This window comes from Chiloscyllium plagiosum, unplaced genomic scaffold (assembly GCF_037043375.1).
Source record: "Chiloscyllium plagiosum isolate Xiang-an unplaced genomic scaffold, Cpla_swu_hap1 HiC_scaffold_16, whole genome shotgun sequence".
Classification (NCBI taxonomy): domain Eukaryota; kingdom Metazoa; phylum Chordata; class Chondrichthyes; order Orectolobiformes; family Hemiscylliidae; genus Chiloscyllium; species Chiloscyllium plagiosum.
Window position 1 is genome coordinate 8,200,791 of NW_028270154.1, and position 15,473 is coordinate 8,216,263.

Genomic DNA, 15,473 nt, shown 5'->3' on the forward strand with positions numbered 1-15,473 from the left:
TATCTCTTAAAGTTTGAAGCAGAAACGTTAACTAAAAGTAAACATAACCACAACCAGCACTGAAGGCCTTCCTATTTGAAAGTATCATTGACAATTTTTGGGGTTGTTTTCAAACTTTTATTGGAAAACATGGCCAAAATAAATTGAGGAGTTGAATGAAGTGACTTGGATCAATGGTCTTCAGAATTTGGAAGGAAAAATCTATGTTCTACCTGAAATCTGCAACAGTTGCAACTCTGATGCTTTTGATGGCCCATAACACCTCATGGATGTCCAGTCTTGAGTTGCTAGATGTACTCAGAGTCTATCCCATTTATGACAGCGACACAACACAACAGACAATGCAGGCAATTAGTCATATTAGAGTATACTCACATCATGCAATTTGAATTATCCCAATCAGTTAGTGATCAATACTAACTCAATGTTGCTGATAATGTTGGATTGATTGATGGTTATGACAGTCAATAGTTCATGTTGTGGAATACTTCAAACTTAAGCTCATCACAAGGTCTTTCATTCAAACATCAGGCAGTGTTTATTTTGCACCAGTGGCACAATGGTCTCCATTGGTAAACCAGGCAAATTAGTCAACATTACAGAACTTCAAACAGTTCATATTATATGTACAAACACAGTGCCTCCTTGAAAAGGGCTGACTTTTTTTTTAGAAAGACTGACATTTAGGACATCACAGCAATGACATAGGATAACCACTAGCCTGTATTCTATTTAAGAAATGGGGGAGGTCATTGTCACCATCAAATAGCCCTAGACAATATCCATTGACTCCTGTCACAACCACAGCTAAAGTCATTTATCCAATGACATGCTTGGGAGCCAAGAATTCTTTAACGTTATGGAAAGAATTGTTGTTTGTAGAACTCACACCATTAATGTGCATCTATCCAGAACAGAATGACAGGGTTAAGTTGGATAGTAAGCACTAACCAACCAGCATGTTATCCTCCAAAGATGGTTTTGTGATATTATTTACTGGATGAAAACAAATTTGCAATGAAGTTGGATAGCTGCTTTTGCACTTTGTAAGCTTAGTATCTGAGAATCATTTTAAAACCTATAATTGCCATTCGGCTCATTGCCACACCTCAGATAAACTTTGTCTTCGCTGAAGATTATTTCAAGCGCTTCAGCCTGATATTTGCATTTGTGTTAGAATTCCCCATTATTGATATTAAGAATATTCATCCTTATTCTCCACAAAGTTGTTTATTTGTCTGCCCACCATTCCTGACTAGGTATCACAGAACTGCAGATCTTAAATCTGACTCATTCATTGTGGAATTCCGCAGATCTGTCTGTTGCTCGTGGTTTGCATTGTTTGCTCACAGTTAGTCCCGTTTTGTGGCATCAGCAACTCTACTACTTAATTTAAGGAATGCCTGCTGCTGCTTCTGGCATGCCTTCTTGCATTCTTCATTAAACGGGGGCTGATCCCCTGGGTTGATGGTAATTGTAGAGTGAGGGATATATTGTGTCATGATGATTCAGATTGTGTTTACCTTACAACTCTGATGCTTTTGATGGCCCATAACACCTCATGGATGTCCAGTCTTGAGTTGCTAGATGTAATCACAGTCTATCCCACTTATGATAGTGACACAACACAACAGACAATGCAGGCAATTAGTCATAATAGAGTATACTCACATCATGCAATTTGAATTATGCATTTTACAGATGTCTAAGTTAAATTCTTGTCCACATGCTTCACAGTTTATTTGTCTTTCTGGGAGAATGAAAAACACTTTGTGTTTTTTCTTCTTTAGTTAATATGCATAAATACATTTTTAATAAATCCGTCACTCTTGACCATACTTTTTCCATTGAGAACATTTTCTCAACACAAATGGCCAAAATGTATATTTGAAGATCATTCTTTAACATTGATTATATTTTTCAAAGTGTTCCATTATACGAAATCCATTGAAATTGCAATTCTTAAAAGAATTACTGAAATTGTAAAGTCAACTTTTGTTGCAGGGTGTTGCTATGTCATTAGTATTTACAATTTTCAACAATAAGAAGTAGAATTTGGAACTATGCAATGTTTTAAGTTCCATGGACTCTATTATCATCATCAAAAAGTCACTTAATGAAAGCTTTATCGACTCTTACTGCTGATATTATGCTCTTCGTATGGATATTCAAGTAACAGAATAGGAGAGTCATAACAGTACAGTCTGCTGATCCTGTGTGTACAAGCACCAAATTAAGTCAGCAATTAAAGTGTTATGCCTGAAACAAAATTAGATAGCTTGAAAAATATGTTTAAAAAGAATCAAAAGAATTGCCAAAAGTAAAATTGTAAACAATTCTCCGTGTGGCAAGCTATTAGATAACTTCATGCAACATTAAAACAGACACAACGCATGTAGAACTGCAGTCAGGTAGGGTTAGAATAGCAGATACATAGTCAAATCTCAGAGATGAAAATTAATAGTGTGATTATAATAGGTGATTTCAATTTCCCCATTTTGTTATAAATTCACTCATGCAGTGATGGCATCTCTTTGGACCAGCATTTATTATTTGTCCCTAGTTGCCCTTGAGAAAGCATTAATGAGCTGCCTTTTTGAACTGTTGCAGATCGTGTGCTGTAGGTAGACGCATAATGCCATTAGAGAGTGAATTCCAAGATTTTGAAAGAATAACAGTGAAACAGTGGTGGTATATTTCCAAGTTAGGACTGCATGGTGCTGTTTCTCATGTATCTGCTCTCCTATCCTTCCAGATGGAAGTTGTCATGGGTGTGGAAGGTGCTGTCTAGGAGTTCTGGTGAGTTTCTGCAGTGCATTTTGCACGTGGTTCACACTGTTGCTACTGAAAATTGGTTGTGTTGGGAGTCAATGTGAATGGATGTGTTGCCAGTCAAGTGAGATGTTTAATCTTCGATGGTATCAAGTCTATTGTATGTGTTGAAGTTGCACTCATCCAGACAGTTGGGGAATGTTTCATCACACTCCTGACTTGTGCCTTGTTTTTGGTGGATAAGGTTTTGTCAGTTAGGAGGTGAGTTACACACTGCAGAATTCCTCGCCCTGGATATGCACTTGTAGCGATTGTATTTATATTGCTCGTTCATATCCATTTCCCCTCAATGGTAACCTCAGGATATTAATGGTTGGGAATTCAGTGATGGTAATGTTGTTGAATATTAAGGGGAGTGGTTAGATTGGATTTTATCGGAGATTATCTTGGCCTGGTAATTATGTGGCACGATTGTTACTTGCCACAGGTCAGACAATGGCTGAATATTGTCTAGACCTTGTTGCATTTGGACATGGGCTGCTTCAGTATCTGAGTCACATGTGGTGATGAGCATTGTGCAATCAATGGAAAATACCCCCACCTCTGACCTTATTATGGAATTAAAGCTGTTGATGAAGTAGCAGAAGATGGTTAAATCCTGAGGTGATTGACCTCCAACAACCACAGCCATCTTTTTTTGTGACAGGTATGGTTACAGCCAGCAGATTGTTTTGCTCTCTGATTCTGATTGACTCCAGTTTTGCTAGGGCTCCTTCATGTTATGCTTGATCAGATGTGGCCATGATGTCAAGGTCCATCACTGTCACCTCACCCCTGGAAATAAGCTCTTCTGTGCATGTTTGAACTAAGGCTGTACTGAAGTAAGGAAGTGGTCCGAGTGGAATCCAAAGCAGGCAGCAGACAGCAGTTTATTGCTAAGCAGATGCAGCTTTAGAATAATGTTGATGACATATTCCATCACTTTACTGATGATTGAAAGGAAACTGATGGGACTGTAACAGGCGAGGTTAAATTTATCCAAGAATTGATGACATTTGTGGATTCTCCTCCGTCACTGAACTGCGCAATTGTCTTCCACCATTTATGACTGAATGTGATAGGACTGCAACAATTGAATCTGATCCATTCCTTCTGGAAATCTGAGACAAGAAAAAGAAAAAAATAAATTCATATTTGGATCAGAGTTATAAGTTTCATAGGATATTATTTTGTGTATCCTCTTTATTTTTAGGTGCAGTTAAAAACTGTTGTTTTTCTAAGTGGAACTGTTACCTGACATTTCTGTTTAGCCAAATATTTATAACTGCCATTATCTCTAAGTGAATTTATTACTTCAGTTGATTATATCAGGTCATTACAACAATTCCTTCTTAATGCATTCATTACTTTAATTATTGTACAGCCAATAACATTACAGTCATTAACATTAAAAGGGTAATTCAGAGCTGCTTCTCAAAATAAAAGGTCATTCAATAAATGAGCTAAAAATTGTCAGTTCAAACTTTATGGTGGATAGATTTGCGGAGTCATAAGGTGACTTAGTAACTGTAAGATTCATAGCTGTTGACCTGCTTTTGGAGCTATAATAAGACTATAAGACCATAGCATATAGCAACAGAATTAGGCCATTCAGCCCGTTACATTTGTTCTGCCATTCGATCATGGCTAATATGTTACTCAACTTCTTTCTCCTGCCTTCTCCCCATAATTCCCTTAATAATCAAGAACCTACCTCTATCTTAAATGCAATCAATAACTTGGCCTCTGCAGCCTTTTGTGGCATTGAGTTCTACAGAGTCACAACTGGCAGAAATTCCTCATCATCTCTTCACTCTGAGGCTGTGCTCTGGGTCCCAGTCTCTCCTACTGGTAGGAACATCTTCTCCACAACCACACCATCCAGACATCTCAGTATCCTCGAAGTTTCAATGAGATTCCCCCTCATCCTTCTAAACTCCATTAAGAATAGACTCACAGTTTTCAACCGTTCCTTTTGTGACCAGCCCTTCATCCTCACAATCATTTATCTAAACCTCCTCTGCACCCTCTCCAATGCCAGCGCACCTTTCTTTAAATACTGGGCCGAAAACTGCTCACAATATTCCAAATATCGTCTGACCAGTGCCTTATATAGCCTCAACATTACATCCCTGCTTTTGTTTTCTAGCACTCTTGAAATTAATGCCGCTAATACATTTGTCTTCCAAATCACCAAATGAATCTTCATGTTAAGCTGAAGAGAATGTTGAACTCGAACTCCCTAGTCTCTTTGCACTTCAGATTTCCAAAGCCTTTCCCCACTTGGAAAATAGCTCATGACTTTGTTCTTCCTTCCAACATGTATAACCTCACACTTTGTCACATTTTATTCCATCTACTACTTCTTTGACCACTCACCTAACATGCCCACGTCCTTCTGGAGACTTCCTGCTTCCGCAACAATATCTGTTCTTCCATCTGCCTTTGGGAAATTTGCAAACTTAGCAACAAAGCACTCAGTTCCTTCATCCACATTGTTAATGCATCAGGTCAAAAGTTGAGGTCCTAGTACCGACCCCTGTGGAACTCCACTAGTCACCACCTGTCATCTGCAAAAGATGACTTTACATGTATTCTGTGCCTTCTACCAGTCAGACAACCCTCTATTCATGACAGTAGATTGCCTCTAACACCATAGACTGCCATTGATAGGAGAGACTAGGATCTGAGTAAAGGGAAAACATTTTAGTACGGAGATAAGGAGAAATGTTTTCAGCCACAGAGTGGTGAATCTGTGGAATTCATTGCTACAGAAGGCTGTGGAGGCCAGGTCATTGATTATATCTGAGATAGATAGGTTCGTGAATATCAAGGGGATCAAGAGTTACGTGGAGAAAGCAGGAGAATGGGAATGAAACGCTGATCAGCCATGATTGAATGGCTGAGCAGACCCAATGGGTTGAATGACCTGATTTCTGCTTCTATGTCTTATGGTCTTATGGTCTTATCTTATTTTGCAGTTTTCTGTCAAAGATCTTCCAGAAATCCACATAGATGGCATTCACTGGCACTCCTTTGTTTTACCTATACTTTACCTCCTCAAAGAATTCTGACAGATTTGTCATGCATTACGTCCCCTTGACGAAGCCATGCTGACTTTGCCCTATTTTACCATGTACTTCCAAGTATTCAACAAACTCATCCTCAATTATGGACTCTACAATCTTACCAACAACTAAGGTCAGGCTAACCAACCCACAGCACTTCAGTTTCTGGGCCATGGTCATTGACCAGAAAAAAATTTGATTGTGTGGGTCTTAGTAATCATGTCACCATTAAATGTCAACAGTGATATTCAGATTTCACCATGTTGGAGAAAGTCATTATCCGGCACTTGCATGATGAAAATATTATTTGTCACTTGTCAATCCAAGCTTTTGTCATTTGGGCCAGTGGTGGAATGGATAACACACCTGACTATGGATCAGAGATTGCAAGTTTGACTCCTACCTGACTTGTATTTAATTTGGGACAGCATGGTGGCTCAGTGGTTAGCACTGCTGCCTCACAACATCAGGGAACCAGGTTTGATTCCAGTCTCAGGCAACTATCTGTGTGGAGTTTGCATATTCTCCTTGTGCCTGCATGGGTTTCTTCCAGGTGCTCCAGTTTCCTCCCACTGTCCAAAAATGTGCAGGTCCGTTGAATTGGCCATGGTAAATTGCTCATTCTGTCTAGGGATGTGTAGATTAAGTGAATTAACAATGGGGAATTCAGGGTTATGAGGATAGGGCAGAGTGTTGGGATGTTCTTTGGAGTGGTCAGTGTAGACTTGATAGGCCAAATGACCTGTTTCAACATTGCAGGGATTCGATGATCATGTTCAGGCCATGCTGGATCAGTGAACATCCTCAGTTCTGACCTGATGATAGAGGGAACATCATTGGTGATACAGCCTAAGATGGTTTTTGTCCAGACATGACCTTGAAGAATTCCTATGGAGATGTCCTGTCATTTAGATGGCTGCCCTTTAACCACCAAAACTATCTAAATTTACTCTAGGTATGATTCCAATGAGTGGAACATATTCCCCTCATTCCCATTGACTCCAGTTTTGCCAGGGCTCTTTAAAAACACATTCAATCAACTGCATCTTTGATGTCAAGGTTATTCACTCTCACCTCATCTCTGGAAATAAGCTCTTTTATGCATGTTTAAACCAAAGCTGTAATGAGGTAAGGAGCTGAGTGTGGTAGAACCCAAACTGAGTATCAGTTAGCAGGTTATTGCTGAGTAAATGCTACTTGAGAGCACTGTGGATGACACCCTACATCATTTTGCTGATGATATGGAGTAGGCAGATTGGCAGTAATTTACCAGGTTGTAATTCTACACTTTTTTTGTACAGAACATAACTTGTTTGTTTGCCACATGATCAGGTTTATGGCCAGTGTTGTAAGTCTATCAGAAATATTTCATTAATGAATCAGTGGGTTCCAAAACACAGTTCTTCAGTACTACCACAGGACTATTATCTGGGTCTAGAGCCTTTGTAGAATCCAGTGCTTCCAGTGAAATCATGTGTCCTGAATAGAATTGGCTGAATTCTGGTGTTTATGATACTGTAGACCTGAGGAGGAGGAAAGATGGATAATGCACTCACCAGTCTGGTTGGAAATCATTGCTAATGTTTCAGTATTATAGTTTGAACTGATGTTCTGGTCTCCAACTGATTGAGGATGAAATGTTTGTAGAGCCACCCCCTGCAATGATTAATTTAGTTATGCGCCACCACTCATGAATCAATGTGAATGCACCTTCAGGGCTTTGATCCGAAGTTGGATGGGGAATTCTTTATCCATGTCATTTGCTGTTTATGGTGTTAGGCAAGCATTGGTCTCATTTTGTAGCTCCAACAAGCCAACACCTCATTTGTAAGTATGGGCCACTCTTGACATGCCCTCCTACACTTTCCATTTAACATGGGTTGATTCAGTGTCTTGATAAAAATTGTAAAGTGAGGTGACGTTCAGGGCCATGAGCTTTGAAATTTGTTTGAATGCAATTTGTCTGCTGTTGATGGATCACAGTGCCTCATGGATTCTGCTTTGACTTACTCTACGTGATTCAATATGATGATATTACCACACAACGCACTTAAGGGTATTCTAAATGTGAAGATCAAACTTGCCTCCAGAAGGACTGTGGAAATGATTCTTCTACCCATATTATCATGAACAGATGCAATTGCAGGAGTTGGTTCACCAAGGATGAAGTTGGTATATTTTTACCTCACGATAGTTCCCTCATCACCCACCACAGACTCAGTTTATCAGCAATGGTTTTTTTTAAATTCACTTTTGGGACATGGGATGTGGCTGTCACTGCTGAGCCAGCATTTATTTATTATCTCTAACTGCCCTTGAGAAGGTGGTGTTAAGCTTCCATCTTGAACCATAGCAATCCATGTGCTGTAGGTCGACCCATGATGGCATTTGGGAGGGACCTGCAGGATTTTGACCATTTCACAATGAAGGAATGGCAATGTATTTCCAAGTCAAGATGATAAGTGGTTTGGAGGGAAACTTAATGTCACCATGTATCTGCTGCACTTGTCCTTCTGGATGGAACTAATTGTGGGTTTGGAAGGGGCTATCTAAGGATTTTTGATAAATTTCTGCAGTACATTTTGCAGATAGCACACACTGCTGCTCTGAGCATCAGTGGTGGTGGACAGAATGGATGCTTCTTGGTGTGGTGCCAATCAAGTGTGATGCCTTATCCTGGATGGTGTCAAGCCTCTACAGTATTTTAGAATTCAACCAGCTCACTCAAAAGTGGTGCTGCTGAACCACTCTTGATAGTAAACATTGAACTCACCCAATCACAGTACATTCTGTACCCATTCACTCTCAGTGTTTCCTCCAATTTCTGTTCAACATGAATGAGCACTGATTCATCAGCTGAGGGTGTGCAGGATGATATATGCTGTTCGGTAGCTTAAAACATGGCAGGGGGAGTGATGTAGGAGAGAGAGCTTTCGGTTCCTAAATATCTGCATCCATTTCTGGGGTGGGTGGGACCTGCTAAGATGGATGGTCTTCACCCAATAGGTGACAGGAGCGACATTCTTGTGGGTGGTTTTGCTACCACTGCTGGGTAGACTAGTTTGGCAGGGGAAGGAAATATAAGGGGAGGCTCTGAGTTAGCAGGAATGGGTAAGGGCTTAAGTAAAATAAGAATCAAGACAGAAAATAAGAAAGCAAAAAAAAGCTGAGCAGTTTAGCACTAAGATAAGAGGAAGCCAGGTAGTGTCAGAAAAAGTGAGAATGTTTAAAAAAAAATGTTCTTCTGGTGGAGGAGTTAGAATTCAAAAAGAAGGAATAAATCTAACATAAGAGCACGTTATCTGAATGCTCACTCCATTTGAAACAAGATAAATGAGTTGACGGCAGAAATGAGTTTGAGGCCATTACAGAGACATGGTTGCAGTGTAGTCATGACTGGAAGTTAAATATCCAAGAGTATCAGACCTTTCGGAAGGACAAACAAGAAGGAAAGGGAGGCGTTGTAGCTCTGATATTTAAGGATAACATCAGAGTGGTGGTTAAAGATGATATAGGTTCTATGCAGAAAAAGTGTGGACGGAAATTAGAAATAGTAAGGGGAAAAACTTATCGGGAGGCATAATCCATAGGCTATCAAATAATAACATCACAATGGGATGGGCAATAAATAAAGAAATAACTGATGCATGTAAAATTGGTACAGCAATTATCATCAGGAATTTTAATCTACAAATTGATTGGTGAAACCAGATCGGTCAAGCCTTGAGGAGGACTTCATAGAATGCTTCTGCAATAGTTTCCTCAAACAGTATCTAATGGAACATATGAGGCTGCAAGCTATCCTCGATATAATCCTGTGCAATGAGACAGGAATAATAAATGATCTCATACTTCGGGATTCATTCCGAAGGAGCAATCATAGCATGGTTGAATTTAAAATACAGATGGAGAGTGAGTAGGTAAAATCCAGTAGCAGTGTCCTGTGCTTAAACAGAATAGACCCTGGCAATTGGATGAGGGAGAAGTTGACTAAAGAAGAATGGGACCAAAGACTATGTGGTAGAACAACTGAGGAAGAATAGAGAATTTTCAAAGTGATTTTCACAATGCTCTGCAGAGGTACATGCAGTGAAAAGGAAGGCCTGTTGGAAAAATGATAATCAGTCACGGATAACTAAGGAAATAAAGGAGGGTAACAAACTGAAAGCTAATACATACAAAAGTGGCAAAGATGAGGGGGAAACAAGAGGACTGGGAAATCTTCATAGGTCAGCAGAAAGCCATGATAAAAGCTTTCAAGTAAGGTAAGATAGATTATGAAAGTAAATTAGCTCAGAATATAAAAATGGGTGCAAAATATCCTGCAAATATATAAAATGAAAAAGAGTGGCTAATGTTAACATTGGTTCTTTCGAGAATAAGAATGTGGATTTAATGATGGGAAATGAGGAAATGGCCAAGTTGTTGAAAAGGTATTTTGTGCCAGTTTTCATGTGGAAGACGCAAATAACATGACAATAATTGATGGCAAGGAGGCATGAGCGTGGATAGAAGATTAGTTAACTATCCGAAAGCAATGAGTGGGGACAAATGGTTGTTTTCTGATTGGTGATCAATGGCTAGTGGTGTGCTTCAGGTATTAGTGTTGTGATTGCAATTGTTTACAATTTCCATGTATGATTTAGAGTTGGAGACCAAAGTATAGTGTGTCAAAGTTTGTGGATGATGCTAAAGTGAGTGACAGAGCAAAATATGCAGAGGACGCTGAAAGTCTGCAGACGGATATAGATAGGTTAAGTGAATGGGCAAGGCTGTGGCAGATGGGGAACATTGTTGGTAAATGTGAGTTTATCCATTTTGGTAGGAATAACTGCAAAATGCACCATTATATAAATGGTGAAAAATTGCATCATGCTGCTGTACAGAGGGACCTGGATGTCCTTGTGCATGAATCACCAAACATTGGTTTGTAGGAGGAGGAGGTAATTAAGAAGGCAAATGGAAACATTTCCTTCGTTGATAGAGGGGTGGAGTTTAAAAATAGGAAGGTTGTGCTGTGGCTGTATCTGTTCTGATCTCCTTACTTGAGAAGGATGAACTGGCACTGGATGGGGCGCAACAAAGGTTCACTAGGCAGATTCCGGAGTTGAAAGGTTTGGTTTATGAGGTGAGATTGAATAGACTTAGACTATTCTCATAGGAATTTAGAAGAATGAGGAGGAACTCTTATAGAAACACATAAGATTATGAAGGGAATAGATAAGATAGAAGCAGGGAGGTTGTTTCCACTGGCAGGTGAAACTGGAGCTAGGGGGCATTGCTTCAAGATAAGGGGGAGTAGTTTAGGACTGAGTTGAGGAAGAACTTCTTTACCCAAAAGGTTGTGAATCTGTGGAATTCCTTGCCCAGTGAAGCAGTTGAGGCTACTTCATTGAACATTCTGAAGACAAAGATAATACATTTTTGAAAAGTGAAGGAAGTAAGGGTTATGGTGAGTAGGCAGATTAGTGGAGCTAAGTCCATGAAAAGATCAGCCATGCTCTCATTGAATTGTGGAGCAGGCTTGATAGGAAAGAAGGCCTATTCCTACTCTTATTTCTAATGAACCAATGAGACATGTCCAAAGATACCGGGGATGGAAATAGGGAGGAAATTGAAAGGTCTCTGACAATAATTTTCAAATCCTCTCTCATCCAAAGGAGAGGTACCACAGGAGGGCAGCAAATGAGATGTGATTATTTAAGAAGGGCATTCAAACAAAACTGGTAAGGACGCTATTGGAAATCATTCCGAGGGACAGAAATAATCTCCACTTGAAGAGGCAAGATTCAATCAAGAATAAGTCAGCATGGTTTTATAAGGGGTAGATCATTTCTCACAAAATTCATTGAAGTGTTTGAGCTGGTGATGAGGTGTGTATATGAATGCAGTGCAGTTATATAGCCCAGATGAACTTCAGCAAACGTTTTAACAAGGTTTTGCCTGCGAGACTGATTAAGATGCTAAGAGACCATGGGAAATGACACAGATAGAAAGCTGACTGACAGACAGAAAACAATAGTTGCAACGGGTCATTTTCTATGAAACAATTGGGTGATTAGACCCCAGTATTCACAATATATTTTAATGATTTGGAAAAGTCAACTGAATGTTAAATCCCCAAGTTTGCAGTTAACACAAAGCTACATAGAAGGCTGAACTGTAAAGAGGATGTTGAGCTGCTTCAGTGTCTTTTGCATCAATTAAATAAGTGGGAAAATGCATGGCAGGTGAAATATAACGTGGATAAATGTGAGCTGATCCACTTTGTAAGCAAAAATGAGAATGCTAATTATTATCTGAATTGTGATAGACTGGGAAAGGGAAAGATTTAATAGGACCTGGGTGTTCTTATACACCAATTGCTGAAAGTAAGCATGCAGGAGCAGCAGGTGTTGAAGAAGGCAAGTGGCATGTTGGTTTTCAGAATGAGAGAACTCAAGTACAGGAGCAGGGATGCTTTGCTGCAATTGCATCAGGTATTGCTGACTCCACACCTGGAGTATTGTATGCAGTATTGTTCTTTATAATTGAGGAAGGATATTCTGGCTTTAATAGAAAGCAACAACAGTTTAACCAAAGTTTTACCAGACTGCCCTGCCTGGGATGGCAGGACTGACATATGAAGACAGACTGGATCATTCAGGATGATGTTCACTGCAGTTATAGAAGAATGAGGGTGAATTTCATAGAAAATGATTTTTTTTTACAGCAGTAAACATGGTAAACACAGGAAGGAGATTACCAATGACTGGGGAGTACAGAACCAGAGGTCACAGTTTAAGGATACTGAGTAGTCCATTTAGGACTGAGATAAGGAGAAATTAATTTATCTGGAGAATGGTAAGTCTGTTGAATTCTCTGTCAGAGAATACAGTTGAGGCTAAAATATTCAATGTTTTCAGGATGGTGTTATAGACATTTCTTAGGCTAAAGGAATCGAAGAATACAGGCAAAAGTAGCAACAGGATACTGTGTAGAATGGTCACCTATGATTGTATTGAATGGTGCAGAAGGCTCAAGGGGATGATTAGTCCAATCCAGTTACTTTTTTCTAGGTTACTGTGCTTCTGTGGATACAGCACAATTTGGTGCACTGGATGCAAAATTGGCTTAGCACCAGGAAGTAGAGTGTGATGGTTGAAGATACTTTTGCGATTTTCAAACTGTGTTCAGTGGCATAGCACAAGGTTCAGTGCTGGATGCCTTGTGTATGTTAATGATCTAGACATGAACCTCGGAGGTATGATTCACAATTTTCACAAATGATTTACAATTCAGGATTGATGTGGACATTTTTCTTGCTGTAAAAAATGAGGAGAGAAGTGTTGAATCTTACACCGCTGCTGGTCAGATGGTCTGAAAAGTAGCAAATGCAACATAATCCTGAAAGTGTGAGGTGATGCATTTTGTTGTGGAATAAGCAAGCCAAGATCATTCACATTGAATAGTCAGATCCTAGGAAGTACAGAGAGTCAGAGGGACTCAGCTTGCATGGTCATAGATCCTTGACTGTAATAGGGCAGATAGAAAGTGGTTAAAAATTATTTGGGATATTTGTCTTTGCTAGTCAAGACATTAAATACATAGGGGTAAAAACAATTACTGCACATGCTGGAAACCAGATTCTGGATTAGTGGCGCTGGAAGAGCACAGAGTTCAGGCAGCATCCAAGGAGCAGCAAAATCGACATTTCGGGCAAAAGCCCTTCATCAGGAATAAAGGCAGTGAGCCTGAAGCGTGGAGAGATAAGCTAGAGGAGGGTGGGGTTGGGGAGAAAGTAGCATAGAGTACAATGGGTGAGTGTGGGAGGGGATGAAGGTGATAGGTCAGGGGGAGAGAGTAGAGTGGTTAGGTGGAAAAGGAAATAGGCAGGTAGGACAAGTCTGGACAAGTCATGGGGACAGTGCTGAGCTGGAAGTTTGGAACAAGGGTGAGGTGGGGGAAGGGGAAATGAGGAAACTGTTGAAGTCCACATTGATGCCCTGGGGTTGAAGTGTTCCGAGGTGGAAGATGAAGTGTTCTTCCTCCAGGCGTCTGGTGGTGAGGGAGCAGCGGTGAAGGAGGCCCAGGACCTCCATGTCCTCGGCAGAGTGGGAGGGAGAGTTGAAATGTTGGACCACGGGGCGGTGTAGTTGATTGGTGCGGGTGTCCCAGAGATGTTCCCTAAAGCGCTCTGCTAGGAGGCGCCCAGTCTCCCCAATGGAGAGGAGACCGCATCGGGAGCAATGGATACAATAAATGATATTAGTGAATGTGCAAGTAAAACTTTGATGGATGTGGAAGGCTCCTTTAGGGCCTTGGATAGAGGTGAGGGAGGAGGGTGTGGGCGCAGGTTTTACAGTTCCTGCGGTGGCAGGGGAAAGTGCCAGGATGGGAGGGTGGGTTGTAGGGGGGCGTGGACTTGACCAGGTAGTCACGGAGGGAACGGTCTTTGCGGAAGGCAGAAAGGAGTGGGGAGGGAAATATATCACCTGGTGGTGGGATCCTTTTGGAGGTGGCAGAAATGTCGGCGGATGATTTGGTTTATGCGAAGGTTGGTAGGGTGGAAGGTGAGCACCGGGGCGTTCTGTCCTTGTTACGGTTGGAGGGATGGGGTCTGAGGGCGGAGGTGCGGGATGTGGACGAGATACGTTGGAGGGCATCTTTAACCACGTGGGAAGGGAAATTGCGATCTCTAATGAAGGAGGCCATCTGGTGTGTTCTGTGGTGGAACTGGTCCTCCTGGGAGCAGATACAGTGGAGGCAGAGGAATTGGGAATACGGGATGGCATATTTGCAAGAGATAGGGTGGGAAGAGGTGTAATCCAGGTAGCTGTGGGAGTCGGTGGGTTTGTAAAAAATGTCAGTGTCAAGTCGGTCGTCATTAATGGAGATGGAGAGGTCCAGGAAGGGGAGGGAGATGTCAGAGATGGTCCAGGTAAATTTAAGGTCAGGGTGGAATGTGTTGGTGAAGTTGATGAATTGCTCAACCTCCTCGCGGGAGCACGAGGTGGCGCCAATGCAGTCATCAATGTAGCGGAGGAAGAGGTGGGGAGTGGTGCCGGTGTAATTACGGAAGATCAACTGCTCTTCATAGCCAACAAAGAGACAGGCATAGCTGGGGCCCATACGTGTGCCCATGGCTACCCCTGTGGTCTGGAGGAAGTGGGAGGATTCAAAGGAGAAATTTTTAAGGGTGATGACCAGTTCGGCCAAACGAATGAGAGTGTCGGTGGAAGGGTACTGTTGGGGACATCTGGAGAGGAAAAAAACGGAGGGTTTGGAGGCCCTGGTTATGGTGGATGGAGGTGTAGAGGGATTGGATATCCATGGTGAAGATGACGCATTGGGGGCCAGGGAAACGGAAGTCTTGGAGGAGGTGGAGGGCGTGGGTGGTGTCTCGAATGTATGTGGGGAGTTCCTGGACTAGGGGGGATAGGACAGTGTTGAGGTAGGTAGCGATGCGTTCAGTCAGGCAGGAGCATGCTGAGACAATGGGTCGGCCAGGGTGGTCAGGCTTGTGGATCTTGGGAAGGAGGTGGAACCCGGCAGTGCGGGGTTCCCGGACTATGAGGTTGGAAGCTGTGGGTGCGAGATCTCCTGAGTTGATGA

At 41.4% G+C, this 15,473-nt stretch overlaps 1 pseudogene across 1 annotated transcript in view; it reads right to left on the minus strand.

Moving 5' to 3' along the window:
- Positions 1–238: 238 nt before the first annotated feature.
- The window catches only part of LOC148147467 (protocadherin alpha-C2-like), an 87,500-nt pseudogene continuing 72,265 nt past the window's right edge, over positions 239–15,473 (minus strand). The window contains exon 2 of the transcript XR_015759692.1: positions 239–3,932. The product of XR_015759692.1 is annotated as a protocadherin alpha-C2-like (transcript). The remainder of the gene's footprint in view (positions 3,933–15,473) is intronic.